The sequence below is a fragment of the Dipodomys ordii genome, unplaced genomic scaffold, assembly GCF_000151885.1.
Source record: "Dipodomys ordii isolate 6190 unplaced genomic scaffold, Dord_2.0 Scaffold27, whole genome shotgun sequence".
NCBI lineage: Eukaryota > Metazoa > Chordata > Mammalia > Rodentia > Heteromyidae > Dipodomys > Dipodomys ordii.
Genome location: NW_012267243.1, coordinates 16,445,301 through 16,458,296, shown reverse-complemented (window position 1 = coordinate 16,458,296; position 12,996 = coordinate 16,445,301). Strand labels below are relative to the sequence as shown.

The 12,996-nt window shown below is 42.9% G+C and overlaps 1 long non-coding RNA gene across 3 annotated transcripts in view; it reads left to right on the top strand.

Moving 5' to 3' along the window:
* Positions 1-173: 173 nt before the first annotated feature.
* LOC105985181 overlaps positions 174-12,996 on the top strand; it is a 168,168-nt gene continuing 155,345 nt past the window's right edge. For 2 of the 3 annotated variants that reach the window (XR_001175035.1, XR_001175037.1), the window contains exons 1-2: positions 174-278; positions 3,122-3,273. This is a non-coding gene — a long non-coding RNA (uncharacterized LOC105985181). Of the gene's footprint in view, positions 279-3,121; positions 3,274-5,489; positions 5,596-12,996 lie in introns of those variants that run through there. The other variant, XR_001175036.1, reaches the window with a different exon arrangement.

Below are 12,996 nucleotides of genomic sequence, written 5' to 3'. Positions count from 1 at the left end.
ACCGGGGCCGCGGCCAGGGGTCGGCCCAGGGCCTGAGCACAGCCCGCCGGGGAGGAGGCGGCCGCTCGCCCGCCGCGCAGGGTGGGAAGGGCCCGTGCGGGAGGGGCGGAATCCGCACCCAGAGCCGGGGCGTGAGTGAGCAGGGGGAGGACACATGGAAGCAAGTTGGAGAGTCTTTCCCTGTTCTGACCCAAGCCATCCCCCCCCCCCATTCTCCTTCTTCCCTACCCCCTCTCCCCCCAAACTTGCTCTGTGCCAAGAGGTCTCCAGTGACAGAGGTTTGTCTTTGCTTTGTCTTTTTTTTTTTTTTTTACTGGTCTTGAACTCAGGGCCTGGACCCTGTCCCCAGCCTCTGTGTGCTCAAGGCTAGCGCTCTACCACTTGAGCCAAGATGCCATTTCTGGCTCTTTCTGAGTAGTATACTGGAGCTAAGAGGCTCAGAGACTTTTCTGCCAAGGCTGGCTTTGAATTGCGATCCTCAGATCTGAGCCTCCTGAGTAGCGAAGGATTATAGGTGTGAGCCACGGGTGCCAACCCCAGTGACAGAGTTTTCATTAGAACTCCTTTTCTCCTTTTGTGTTTCCTTAAGACCAAATGTCCTTAGCTCTCCAGAGCCAGGTAACTGTCACATGCATCAATGCTGAGTTGGGTAAAATAGGTTTTCTCTCTTGTCCTACTGTCTTCCTCTGACAGACATCTCCCACTCTCAGATTTTAGTTCTCTGGTGGTGTTTGCTCAGTCTCCTGAGTTTAAACTGCTCCCTCAGATTTTGATTTTAAACAAATCCTGAGGGTCATGTCTGTAGACCCAAGGCCTTGCCTCCTTCTAAACCAGCAGGCCTCTTAGAAACTTCGTTGTGCCCACCCAAACCTGGTATTGCTGCTGAAGAATCCTATCTCAGCACCGTGGGAACCGTACTTCTCCCAGTGGCTCTGTGCAAGCTCCATTCTAGACCATCTGCCATTTTCTAAACATGTAATTCGCCTCCTACTGTAGGCAGAAAGAACAAACTTATATGTGCTTTCCTACCTTCAGTACTGGCCAGCTATGTGACCTTGGGCAAGTCACTTGTTCTTTTCAAGGCTTTCCTGGGGTTGTAAAATTGGAGTGATACATTGTAGCAAGGATTAAAGGGGAGATGTGTGGAAGTGTTAAGCACAGTGCTGGGTGCATAGCAAGAGCTATTAAGTGACTAGCTTAATTATAATTCTTCTGTTTCCACCAGACCTTGCCTAACCTTGGGGCTGTTGTTATGACTTTACCACCTTCTAACGCAGATGCCTACCCTCTGCCAGAACTCGGAGTTCCCATCAGGCCTTGGCAGGTCACCCTGACTATGTCTCCACCCTCTATACCACCTTTCCCCTTGCATCCCAACATGCTTCCTGCTCCGTGGCCTCCACTAACTCCCATAATGAATAACTCAAGCACATAATGTCCCTTTGGATTGTACTGGGCTGGGCTTTTACTCCAAGGCCCCTGCCGTGAAAGGTGCCCTAGGAGCAGGTTGAGCGAGAGGTGCCCGCTCTGCAGTGGGCGTGTGACTGGGTGCAGAGGGAGGCGCTGGCCTGGGGGAACCGAGGAAGTGTTCCATACCTATCTGTGGAATGTGCAGTATTTCTTTGCCGAACAAAGGAAGAAATTCTCCAGCTTGGTGGAAAAGGCTCAGGGCAAGAACCGTTTTTAATCCCGTTCTCTATGCTGGCTAGGGAAGAGGCAGGAGTCTTGTGATTGGCTTTGCTCAAGGTGAATGTTCCGTGTGTAGGTGGATAGAGAAGTATCCAGCAGAAATGGTAATGGAAGAGAGAGAGAGACTGACAGAGACAGAGACAGACCTCGGCTCCAGTGAGGATGTCAGATTTTCTGACTCAGGGAAAGCCAAATGCTGTTACAATTGAAGCACAATCTACTTGGGGATAGAAATGGGGTTGGGCAGGCGAACAGGACGAGGCATTTCTGTTTAAAACAAAATGACCAGCCAGAACCTAGGCTGAGAAAATTGGACAAATCAACCCCCAACAGCAAGAACCTTCGGCTCAAGGTCAGAGAGGCTAAAATGGAGGTGCCTGCAAAGGAAGGGGTGCAACTGGACAGGCCTGCATGAGAGAGAGCGGATCTGATACACAGAACTCCCCTGAGCTCCTGGCTCTCTGAACCCCTCAGCCCTCGCAACCCCTTTGCCAAACACAATGCAGTCCAAGCTGCAGAGGGCTGCAGAGGGCTGAGCTGCCAACCCCACATTCCCACACAAGCTTGCGCACACGGCGGGGGTTCTTTTCAGCCAGCCCCAGAGTATTTTAAGTACCGAGTGGAAGGGGATGAGGGGATGTGTTGCATGGTGACTCATTGTGGCAGCAGAGATTGTGTACAGTGCAGAGGAAAATGGTTCAATGGCAGGCTGTGTTTGCAGTAGAAAGCTACCCGGATGCTCAGCTCTGTGCTGGAGAGCTTAGGAGATGCTGGAGACTGGTCACCGTGGCCAGGTGTGGGTGGCTGCCTGGGTGACACCGGAGGTGAGGCTGGGCTCACTGCCCATCCATCCCTCACAGAAAGACAGCTGATTACAGAGGGTCTCCCCAGGCTTCGTAATGGAACCCTCATGTTTAATAGACAAACAAATCATTCTCTGAAACAGCTCTGATTTCTTAAGAAGCCAGAGACCCTTCATGGGAACAAATAGAAACAGTCCTTTGCTCCTTTCATCTGTGGCCATGCTGATATGGTTCTACTTGAATTGACTACAATCTATGTCCTCTATAAGGACATATTATTAAAAAGATACTGAAAAGGGACTGTCTTACCAAAGCATATTGGTAAGTTAAACTATTCCTACTGTTTACTGATAGGAACAGGTTACCTGTTTATCTAGATCCTAACTGATGAAGCTCCAGAAGTTGCTTTAGTTTGTGCCAAAAGAAACTCTCCCACCTGTTGGATCTAGAAAGCATCCATGGTGTTGTGTGGCATGCTGGGAATCCTCTCCAATCACCCCCCCTTCCCAACAAACAAACACAAATGTCTGGTGTCAGATTATTAAATATGTAGATGGTGGAGTTACCATAGCAGAGAGAAGAGGACACACAAAGAATCTTTTTTTTTTTTTTTTTTTTTTGCTTTCTAGCAGGATCACAGAGGTGAACGATCACTGCAAGCAATCATGATTCACTGAAATAACCGGAAGGGGGTAGGATGGAAGACAGGTGGGGAAGTGGAACCAAACGATTGTGAGAGCTTTCAACCAGCTTGCCTGCTCCTTCTACTTGTCCCATCAAGGTAAGTTGGTAGAATTTGTTTTTCCTTGAAAAAAATGGCACATTGAGAACATCTCTCTTTGCCTTAAAACAGTGAAGATCCCGAGGGAGGAGTAATAAGCCAGTGGTAGAGTGTTTACCCAGTCCACGCAAGGTCATACCCTCAAATTCCATAGGGAGGGGATACAAGAGAGGAGGTACCAGTTATTCAGGAGGTTGAGTCAGGAGGATTGAGTGAACCTGGGAATTAAATACTGCCCTGTGTAACACGAGGAACCTGTCTCAGAAAGAAAGGAAAATGTTCCTTTCTAGAATTTTCTATTTGCTTAAAAGGCAACAAGTGGAAACCCTTCTGGGAAGCCAATCTTAGTGAGAGGAGATTCTACTACATCATTTCAGAAGCATGGGCAGAGATAGATGAGATGGAGATCTGGGAAACTTTGTGATTGCCCGCTTTTGTGCTGTAATACTTGGAGTCATCTGGAGATTGAAGAGAATTTCTCTTTTGTGGTCTGCTTAATCTTCAGAAGTTCACTGTAGCTTTCGTTGAAGGCCGAGAGGTAATAGTAGTCATTCTGGATAAAACTCCATGTGTTTAGTGCTAAAGATAATGCTCTCTAGTTGAAATTCTGCTTTTGGGACACAATGTAGCTGGCCATCTAGTCTCTAGGTGAATATCTCCGTGATTTTTGTACTCTCTACCTTGCAGCCAAACATCCTTTGGTAGGGAAATTCAGAGCTAAACCTTTTGATTGATTTCTAGTTCTAACTTTTGGAGGAGCAAGAGGCAAATATGACACATATGAAGTGTGGCAGATACACATGTAATGAAAATTTCTCCCGCCTCTTTAAGATATACTTTTCAAAATAAATACACTCCTCTTTCTTCAGTCTGTAGGCCATGGCATCAAACCCCTCACCAGACCTTCCTCACCGTGGTTACTTGTGCACTGATCTTTTCTAAGCAGGTGTTCAGGTTCTGAGGAGTGTAATGTTCTGGGAGCCTAATGTTCATGGATGATCTGATCATGCCATTTTTATGAACTGCTTTTATCCTAAAGCTTTATCTCCATGGTTTTCTTGAGCTAAAGCCTAATACTGAAGTGAGATAAGTGTTTTAGATAAAAAGTCTTATATTCGTAAAAAACAGTGGCATTCCTACTCCTAAATCTAAACTAAGTAGAGTGAAAATCCATAGAACACTTAGCTGGGAACCACTACCAAGACTCAACTCCAGGGACTACTCAGGGATGGGGCTGGACCCGTATCTAGAGATCTTTAGCTGTTCCAGCATTCTCTCACTGATGGACTCAACTGTAGTCTGAATGCGGCTGCTTTCTTTTACTTGCCCCTGCCCCTGCAGTGTCTTCGGTTCCCCTCAATGTCCAATCTTGTCTGTCTGGCTGAGAATTTTATGTTCCCACTTCCTCATAGCCCATGCAGCTGTGGTTCCCACTGCTAATAGGCAAACCTTATTTTGCTTCTAGCCTAGATGCTCAACAGAGGCAATCAGATTGGCACAGTTCAAATTTTCCTAGCAGGTCATAGGTTGCTGGGAAACCTAAGCTTTGACTGCCTTGGCATAAGTTCCTTCCTCCAGGATACAGAGCAGGCAGAGAGTCACGCAGGATTAAATGGCTGCCTAACTTGGCTGGCATTGGGCCAGCACACACACTCAGGTAAGCAGGTAGACAGGTAGGCAAGCAAACACACAGAACAAAGAACCTTTTATATTCCATCAAGATGCCTACTTCTTTCCTATCACTCTAGAAATAGTGCATTTTAATGTGGTTAGTTTATAAGGATCAACCTAAGAGAGGTAATGAAGGAAGACTATTTGACTTTCATTTGACTTTGGGGAGGATCTGGAGGCAGGAAAATGAAAAACAGTTTGTATTAACTTGATTACCACTTAATTTGTACTCATTTCTCTATTGAGTAATGAGGAGGAATTTTTCTGTTCTCAAGGAGCAAGTCCTTTAGGCAAACTGGCTGTCGCAGTAACTCTGTCCTAGCTTGCTAGCAGCATATTGGTGGATGTTTTTTTCTTTGGCATTAGTAAATTTTATTCAGTGTTTCAGGCTTATCTAGTACCCATTGGTCCCCCTGGAAGGCAGGTCTCCTACTGAAATGTTTCTTGCAAACATGCTAGCCTTCTTTTAGGGACGTGGTGTGACAACATCCATCCAGGTGTCCAACTTCTGGCTCTAAAAGTCATCACTGTGCCTTTCTTTATAGGCTTACCACAGAAGATACTGGCCATGGAAAGAAGATTAGTATCTCTGACCCTGCAACTTTATCAAGAATTCTTGCTCCATTTAAGCCTTCTATCATATTAGAAGCTGCACTGGTAAATAACTGCAGTATGACACATAGTAAGTAAGATTCTATGCGATATATTTAATATGAATAGCCTCTTTTTTCCCTGTTTACTACTTTTTACAACTTAAAAAATAGGTCATGTTATTATCATCTTTGTTTTATAAGCGAAGCACTAAACTCTTCATAAAACTATAAAACTTTGATAAGTGAAGGGTTTAAGGCTTCTAGTCTTCAGTTGAATCCCTAAGATTAGAAGAAGGGAGACTACGTTCAAACCTCAGCAGTCTGGCCCAAGATGAGAAATACTAGATCTGTGTCTTCAAAAGAGGAAAGTGCAAGCATAACTTATGACATCATCTGTTTGGGGTGTTAAGAAGCTCTCTAAAATAATGCAAATCTTCCTTGGGTTACAGTTCAGAAACCTACCTTGGATTCATGTACTCATCTACCAATCATTTATCACTTACCTACTTACTGTGTGCCTTAGAAAATGATGAGGTAACAAAGGACATTTAAGATAGGGTCTGAACCTGTTAGTAGCAAACTCTTAGCAGGGCAGCAAGATACTCAGGAATGTGGAAACAACAATGAAAGGTGGTAAATGATTGTACTCTACAATGAATACCATAAACAGAAGGTACAATGGGAGTTTAAAGAGCAGTACCTCTTGTGTGGGAGGTAAGTCCCATGAAGGAATATGATAGAACCAGGAGGAGAAGAGAGGAACATTTGCCCATCCATTGACTACTGGTGAACCTTACAGTGCGCAGGTCATTTTTGTTAGTTACTGGAGAATGGAGGCTGTGAGCAGTATGGGAGGGTAGCCTGATATTAGTAAGGTTGTCAAGAGAGAGAGTTGAGAAATCTTCTTGAAAATAATGACATTTGGACAAGGAAGAGTTACAGAACAGGCAGAGGAAAATTATATCCAAAAGCACATTAATGTGTATGTATTTATGAAATTAGGTAAATAGGAGGTATACCTTTGATTGGAGACACTTAATTTTTTTTTCAGGCAAAGGATTAAATGTGAAGGAGCAGAGGCTAAGCTGTTTTTTCTAAGGAAAAACTAGAATAGGTCAGGTCAGAGTTCCTCAGGGAGTTCTAATGTCACGCTTGACACCCCATGCTCACGAGGAACAGGATAGAAAAAGGTCCTCAGTTCTAGCAGAGTACCTCAGTTCCCCTGACTGCCTTTCAGTTAGTCTGAGTGACACAAGGGTTCTGGGATGGTGACTACTATCAGAAAAACCACTTAGTTTCAAAGGATCATGGACTTAAAAAAGAGAAACCTTCCTCATTTTATGTCTCCTGGGGCTTCTGTACCATGTTTGCTTAAGAAAATGTAGATATGCTCAGAAAAAATGATATTAGGCAATGACTGACAAAAGCCAACCTATAGTATCATTGAAGATTTGGCATAAAACATGACTCACATTTTCTTAGCTTGAACTCAGGGCCTGAGCTCTGTCCCTGAGCCTCTTTGTGCTCAAGGCTGGCACTCTACCAGTTGAGCCACAGTGCCACTTCTGGCTTTTTTGAGTGGTTAACTGGAGATAAGAGGCTCTGGGGTCTTTTCTGCCTGGGCTGGCTTCAAACCAAAATCCTCAGATCTCAGCCTCCTGAGTAGCTAGGATTACAGGCGTGAGCCACTGTGCTCAGCTCAACTAAATATGTTTATAGTTTACTTCGTGTATCTGTTAACAGTTACAAATAAGTAATGTGTGACACTAACTTTTTGGTGAAATGAAAGCTCTTTATCCTGATAACATCCTTTGACTAGCAGAACTGGCACAGGGATAGGTATACTACCTGATCTGGAAATTGTCTGGAAATTATAAGAAGGCTATTTTTTCAGATGAGGAACTGGGAGTCCAGTGAGGGAAAGTGACCAACACACTCTGGCTAGGCAGGTCTCAGACAGCCTTGGGACTCAGTCTGCTTTCCAGCTACGATTCAGTTGGGATTGGCTGAAAGAAGCAAACACACATGAAACTAGGGGGTTTCACCGTGATCCTCCATGAAAAAGAGAGTGCGGAGGGAGTAAGAAAAGGAAGACAAGAAGGAAAGAACGCAGGAAGGGGAGGTAGGAGGGAAGCAGGAAGGGAGAGACAGTGGGAGGGAAATCTGAAAAAAGAAAGAGCCTTGGGAAGGTGGCTCAGTGGTAGAGTGCTTGCCTTGCATGCATGAGGCCCTGGGTTCGATTTCTCAGCACCACATAAGCAGAAAAATCCGGAAGTGGCGCTGTGGTTCAAGTGGTAGAGCGCTAGCCTTGAGCTGAAGAGCTGAGGGACAGTGCCCAGGCCCAGAGTTCAGGCCCCACTACTGACAAAAAAAAAAAAGAAAGAAAGAAAGAAAGAAAAAGAAAACAATGCCAGTTAGGGCCATTTTTGGCTGTGAGTGAAATAATAATGAGTTTGCTTCACTCTCACAAGTCCAGAAGTAGATGGCCTATGTCTGTCAATGTCTTTAGTCCATTAAATCCTTAGGGAGCTAGGTCCCTTCCAGCTCACCCTTACACTTTGCTCTCATGGCCCAAGATGGTGTCCAAGGGGCCACGCATCATATCTAGGCTGGAGGGAAGAATCAAGAAAGAGAAGGTCACTAAGTTGACTACCACTCTAGAAACTATACCAGGACACTTCTGGTCCCATGTTGTTGATTGGAACTTGCAACCACAATTTGCAAAAAAGGAAGCTGAGAAATACAGTTTTTGAATCCCGAGCACCATGGATCCAGCTTGAAAAATGAAATTCTGTCACTGTCTTGTCACTAAGATACAGGGAAATGATACATATTGATTTGTTTTTTGTTCTTTAATATTTGTCTACAATACAAATCCTGGGACTGAGGGTTAGAGAGTAACACTTTATTTTTCCATGCAAAGATCAATCCTTCCCTTCCCTCCCCTCCCCTCCCCTCCTCTTCCCCTTCCTTTCCCTTCCCTTTCCTTTTGTTTTCTTTTCCTTTCCTTTTTTCTTGATGCCAATCCTGGGGCTTGGAATCAGGGCTTGGGGAGTGTCCCTGAGTTTTCTGAGCTTTTTGTTCCCTCAAGGCTAGTGCTGGACCACTTGAGCCACAGCTTGAGTTCTGGCTTTTTTTTTTCTCTTTTCTTTGGATGCCTAATTGGATTTAAGAGTCTTAAGGAGTTTCCTGCCTAGGTTGTCTTTGAACCTTGATCCTCACATCTCAGCTTTCTGAGTAGCCAGGATTACAGGTGTGAGACACTGGCTCCCAACTTCAAATTCTTTTCTCTGGTGGTAAGAAAGACAATCTGTTATAAGAGGAAGCCATTAGAAGAGTCCAGGTCACTGGAGGGAGAGGAGGTGCTCCAGAAACACCAGGGATAAAGAGCTGAAAAATACCCTGAAAAGAATATACAGAGAACGGATAAAAACAGGGCCATGGTCCAGTCTGTGACTTTGCCTGTTGGTAAGAGCTGGTTTTCTGAGCACTCTGCCTTTCTACTCTTTTCTATGTCCCATTGCAACAGTGACTCCAGTCTCTGCCAGCCTCTTTGGGGACCTGTGGGACTTAGACAGCTGTTGCCCATTCTCAATGTGGGTTGTGGTGACACAACATTTGTGATTTACTCAGTCCTGGCATGTCAGTTGAAGTGTCTCTTTGAGTAGGACCAAAAAGGGTTTTAATACAGTTCACATTTACTTGTGAGGTAATAGTTATCTGTAATGAATCTACAGTTTTTCACTTTCATTTCCTTTAAGAGAAGGGTGGGTTATTACTGATCTTTGGAAGCCTGTGTGGGTTGACAACTAACTCCAATTGTGCTTGTGGGATAACTTCTGACAATTCTTCAGATTCTCTGTTACCACAAAGCCTTTGCAGTGCTATAACTTCTCCCTCTGAAATGTTCACCATTCTCCTCTTGTCTGAATACCACGTTCTGTGGCCTTCAAGAGACTTTCTTAACTTTGGGGAGTAAGGAAAAATGACTGAGCCAAAGGTCCCACACTATGTAATTCTTTGTATCATTTATTACAAATACCATTTTATATTCATATGTCTTCATTTACTTAAACTTTAATTTTATGAAAAAAGTTTTTTTTACCACCTTGGTATCCCTGTGTCTGATGTAATAGTGGGCATATACAGTATACACTCAGTTCATTGACCTTAGTAAGTACACCGTTCTTGTGTCTGAATTTATATAACCTAGAAATGAGTAATGTATTATTTCTTGATATATGGTCCATGAGCTGCCTTCATCGAATTTACCTGGTTAATGTCTTTAAAATGCAGACTCCCAGGCTTTGCCCTAGTTCTACCAGATCAGACTATTGGGGTAGGCTCAGAAACTTTCATATGTAGGAGTTAACAAATAATTGTTTGATTTTATTTATATTTTTAGTGGTTTTAGGGCTTGACACATGCTAGGCAAGTGCTCTTCCACTGAAGTAGACCCTCAACTTGGTTAATCGTTTGAGAAGCTTCATTATAGGGTGTGTGAGCCGTTGGGGGAGACAGGACAGCAAGAGTGTTATTTAGAGGATATAAGAATGTGCGTGAGAGCAGGCCTTCAGGACAAGAAGCTATGTCAGTAAGCTTGGACTAAGAGAAAAGAAATTTAGATGACTACTTGCCTCTTTAATATTTGAAAGTGCTGTGGAAATTTTTGAAGCCCATGTTGAGTTTAGTAATCCAGGTTTATGTGGCAATAAAGCAATGTGTGTGCACAATGTGTGTTTATGGTAACACCTGTGCGCCAAGGACTTTAAAGAAATTAACTGCTATCAGTATTTGTTTATTCCCCATCCCCATGTAGATTGAAGAGACACAGTGTTCTTACATATAGTCATCTTGATCAAGAATTGAGTCTTTGATGGAATGTTGACTCTGATTCTGTGCTTTCAAACTTAATAAGACATATAGTTACCTATTAAATATATTCAAACCAAGGAAGTGGAAAACTTTAATCCTTGTTTTCTTTAAAAAACAACCAGGTATCCAGTATCTTATGCCCGTAAGTTGAAAATACACATAGTGTAAACAACTATTTAGCAAGAAAGGTATGAAAGCCTAAAACAGGAAAGGATTATATTCTGAGTGGTTTTGTCCTTTCTGATCACCTTAGTTGATCTTTTAATTTCGTTCCAAAGGTCTCTTCCTTTTCTAAGATTCCTTTCTTCCTCCCTCCCACTTCCTATGGACAAGTGTGTGTGTGTGTGTGTGTGTGTGTGTGTGTGTGTGTGTGTGTCCCTTTCTCTAAAGTCTCCAAAATTCACCTCTTAAAAAAATATTATTCCAAGACCATAATCACTGTTGTTTCTCTTTAAGATATCAGTCATCATCATAGTAGCTGAGTAAATACTCAACTACTATTATTAATAACTCTATCAAAAACAAACAAAAATACTAGCATAAACTTGGTCTTGGTGGTACATGCCTGAAATTCCAGCAGCCAGGAGGCTGAGGCAGGAGGTCTGTGATCTTACACTTGAAGTTCCCTAACCCCTCTGAGGTCTTTCCAGGTTATTGTGATGAAAAAGAAATCCTTTGCTGGTAAAATGCAGAATATTTTAGCTGAAAGTCCTTTTGTTAGCCCAGTGTGTGCTGTGGGAAATACAGGAGTTTAATGACATAGTTTTTAGACACTGTGAAAGTTGCTTTAACTACATGAGGCTCCACATTTTCATTTTGAAAATGAGGATAAAGACAGCTATATTTTATTATCCATGTTCAACAATAGAAGCTCAGGTCATTAATGTAAAGGACTTAGGATGTAGTGGAAATTCAGTAAGTGATAGCTTTCACACTCAGCTTTATGCTCTATATTGTCTGGTATTTCTATCTGTTTTGTCCCTGCTGGTTCCCAATGCCTGACTCAATAAAAGCACCTATAGTATTTGTTAAATAAATTACATATTTATTTGCTTACCACGTTACAGACTAGAAATGCATCCCAATATTTTGAATATACTAAAATTGCATGGCATCTAGTATTTCCATTACATCTGGCTTCAAGACTACATCTTGTCTCAGGGATAGTCATGTGCTTTATCCACATTAGGCATCCAGTAGGTAGGTCTGAGACAGTAGGTCTCAATATATGGTCCCCAGACCAGCACCATCAGCATCACATGGGTAAGTACTCGGCTCTTATTCAGACCCACTGAAGCAGCAATTCTTGAGGTGAAGTCAGTAATACACTTTCACAAGTTTTTCAGTCAATGTTGATGTGAGTCAAAGTTTGAGAAGCCAAACCCCAGATATATAAAGATATCTCTTGTGCTATATAATTAGAAATTATCTAAGCATGTGATACCTGAGAATAAATAGATGACTTGTACCTAAAAAGTATAATCCATGGGGAAATTTAAAAATGTAACACAGAATTAATGTCTTTCAGATAAAGGATTTTCAGAAACCTAAGTGGCAGACAGATTGTGAGTTCTTCAGCTCACTAGGCTCACCCATCATCTGTAGAAGAGCTCCTTGAACTGTTTTTTAAAAATTTATTTTTTATCGTCAAGGTGGTGTACAGTTACAAAAGTAAGGTTACACCTTCCTGTTTTTTGTTCATTTTTATTTTATTATTTTTTAAAAATCATCTAGCAGTGGCAGCGTGGACTGGATTGGGCACTGACTCCAGGAAGCTTGGTATCTGTGCTCCCTTTAAATTATTGTGTTAGTTAAGATGTCAGACCAATCCATGTAGCAGATACTCGCAACGGAAAGAGCAGCTTTTTCTTTCTCACATAACAGCCTGAAAGTGAGGAGTCCAGACTAGAAAGTTTTCTGTGCTATGTGAATGGTGTCTTCCTTTTCATGACAAACGGAGTTGACAGCACATCTGCATTCCATCTAAACTGTCAAGCACGGGGAACTCCTTCCTCCTCCCCCTTTCTCTCCCCTGCCCCCTCTCTCTCCTCCCTTATTCCCTGCCTTCTTCCCTTCTTTCCCTTCCCTTTTCTCTTCTTTTCTAAACTGATAGTAAAACTAGCAGGGAAGACGATGGATTCTCCTGAAGTCAAACAATAACATTGTGGCACAAGATAGACCCTTCTTTATTAATTACTATATTTATTCATAGTGGTCCTGATTTTTCCCTCTGCCTTCAGTCTACTTACGAGGATTGTAATGGGAATGGGCCCTATGCCCTTTCATTTTCTCATTGAATAACTTGGTAATGGTGTTAATAGATGATGCTTTTCCTGGAGCCGGGCTTTAAAAATTAGACAAACTGTTCAGATTCTGAGTCCCATCTATCAGATATTAGGGATCTGAGAAAGTTACTTTTACCTTCAGCTTTCTTGAAGACTAAAAGCATCTTATAGGGCCCAACATATATTGGCCTTTTATCTAATGATAACCGGCTTCCTACCTACTCCAGACTTTCTTCCATTCCTCTGTAAGGTGGAACAGTGTCATCGGATTGCAGTCATCCTAATATTCCACTGCGGTG